This window comes from Martes martes, assembly GCF_963455335.1.
Source record: "Martes martes genome assembly, chromosome: X".
NCBI lineage: Eukaryota > Metazoa > Chordata > Mammalia > Carnivora > Mustelidae > Martes > Martes martes.
In genome coordinates this window covers 92,394,230-92,396,896 of record NC_137897.1, presented here as the reverse complement: position 1 = coordinate 92,396,896, position 2,667 = coordinate 92,394,230, and positions in this window count along the sequence as shown.

Below are 2,667 nucleotides of genomic sequence, written 5' to 3'. Positions count from 1 at the left end.
AGCAAAGACCTAAGGTGGCTTTGGGGAGCAAGGAGAGCCCCAACTGAGCTGTGCGGTGATGAGAGAATAGACAGCCTGCACTTCAGCGGGTCAGCAGACAGCCAAGGTTTCAGTTACAGCGGGATGTGGAGGGAACATCCTGAGGAGAGGTTCAAGGCTCTAGGGACTTAGCGCATCACAGACGGGGAGTTCTAACCTTAACCTAGCCCTAACCCTAACTTAACCCTCATCCTCACTCTCACCTTCTGGTAAGGTCCAGCTGTAGTAGTGTAAAATGTCCCTTCACCTCCAGGCAGCTGGTGTTGGTGGCAACAGTGAAGGTAGTAGCTAGCCACCATGAGCCATGTGGCCCTGTGCTACTGGGGCACTGGAAATGGCTTTCATGGTCTCTTCTGGGTGTTCTCTAAGATTGGGGCCCGATGGCTTAGTGCAGGTTCACAGGGCTGAGCTCCTCCTGCAAGTGGGACATGCTTGGTTCTGATGTTTAATGTCGCAACTAGAGACTAGCCCGATCTATCACCGTAATTGCCAGGCTGCTGCTATTTTGCACGTAGTTTGCATGAGGTTTGTTGCTCTTAAAAGATGCCCTGGTACTGCCACTGTGCTCGGTCATGTGTCTCTCTCTGTCAAATAAATAAATAAAATCTTTAGAAAAAAAAGATGTCAAAGAGAAAGACTGAAACTGATGTAGAACATATGAAGCATGTTGGAGCTCTGGTCAACCCAACTGGAGGGCCCATTTCCCATACTCAATATGCTACACCAAAAGCAGAGTCTATTATGGTGGAGATGAAGGTGGAGATGAACCTGTGTGCTCCTGTTTCTTTCCCAACTTCCCTTTTAGCCAAGTGGGGCCACGTGGTTTCGTTTGGGCCAATGGCATGTGGGGCAGAATTGAAAACTGCCACTTCCGGGCTGCACCCGTGCAATAGCCCTCATAATTTTCCATGCTGAGACCCTGTTGGGGCAGCTGCAAGCAAAAGACTCTAAAATGGCCGAGTGAAATGTGAGGAACCTGGGTCCCTGAACTTGCCACATGGAGGAAGCCTACCCGGGGGTGCTGTTCACAGAGGAACCAACTCCTGGGACTTGGTGTGTGTGAGGAATCAGTCTTTGTGTTATGCCACTGGTGTTTTTGAGTTTGTTTGTTTGTTTAAAGATATTTTATTTATTTATTTGAGAGAAAGAGAAAACAGGAGCATGAGTAGGGAGGGGATGGGCAGAGGCAGAGGGAGAAGCAGACTCCCCACTGAGCAGGAAGGCAGATGCAGGGCTCGATCCCAGGACCCTGGGATCATGACCTGAGCTGAAGGCAGACGCTTAATTGACTGAACCACCCAGGCGCCCCTCAGGGTTATTTGTGACCACGGCAGAGTCTGATCTGCCCTGACTAACAGGAACACACAGTTGTCCCCAGAGAAGCCCTCTCCACCCAAGCTACCTGTGAAGATACATGGGAAGCACTTAATCCCTGTCAGTCACATTAAGAATTTTTCCCCCCTCAGCTTTATGAAGAGATAGGCAATGACTCTAAATTACTGCTTTTGCACTGATTTTTCTAAGGAAATGTCGCTTAACTATTTGAGCTTTAAGAAAAATCTGTGTCTTTTGGAGGGAGGGAGCTTCTTCGATTTGAATGGTCATAGGCATGAGGAGGACTGACTTTGAACAACCCCAGGTGATGACAAGCTTCATCAGTGCCGTGCCACGCAAGAGAAACGGAATGCTAGGGTGGCAAAAGCCGTAACCTTAGCATGTACGCCTCGCTGAAGCTGAGGAGTTTGGGGTGTGGAATGGTTTTCATGGTCTGAATTAACCTAGTTTTGAATTCAACTGAGGAACTTGCTGCGAACATTTTGATCTTAATGAAGAGACTCTCGAAATGCTTGATTAAGGTCTTCTACAGAATTTCTCCAAAGTGGATGGCAGTGGTGAGTGGCTAATTGTGCCAATTTGGGTCCTCCAGGAAGCAGATGCTAATATGGACTTAGGAATGCAAGATGATGACTGGGGACAATGCTTGTGAAATATATAAGGGCAGAGAGCAAGAGCGGGCAGGGAAAACCCTTAGACCCTAATGCAGATCTGCCCCACGTGCAAGGGACCGGGAGGAAGGGAAATGGGCAGAATTGCCTTAGACTGCAAGGCAGATGGGACAAAGCCTTGGTCAGCCCAATGAGGAGTTCTGGGAGAAAGACCACCTGTTAGAAGGGTCCCATGTTGGGCAGAAGCAGCTCAGCCCTGGTACTGCCACTGTGCTCGGTCATGGGCTAGAACCTTCCAGAAGAACACATGGTCTTGTTAGGAACATGGCAGCTGATCTTGCCAGGTGCCACAGTAGGAGGCTGTCAGTGAACAGTGCCCCTCAGAGATACATGACAAACTCTTTCCTGAAGGGAGGTCCAGCGTGCAGCTCCGTTTCTGCCACCATCCTCCCTTGGTGCTGCATGGACTCACTTCTCTGAACCCGTTCGATGTTCCTGTGGGCTTCTCTTCCTGAGGAGGAACCCGGAAGAGGTGAGTGCAAAGTGCTACACCTTGCTGTAGCTGCCCTCAGTGCAGCCACTGGTTCTCATCCTCTCCTTTCTCGAATATGTTTTTGATACCTGTACTGATTTTCTGTCTACTTGACCTACAGTTACCGACCAAAGGGTGTTGAGGTCTCCA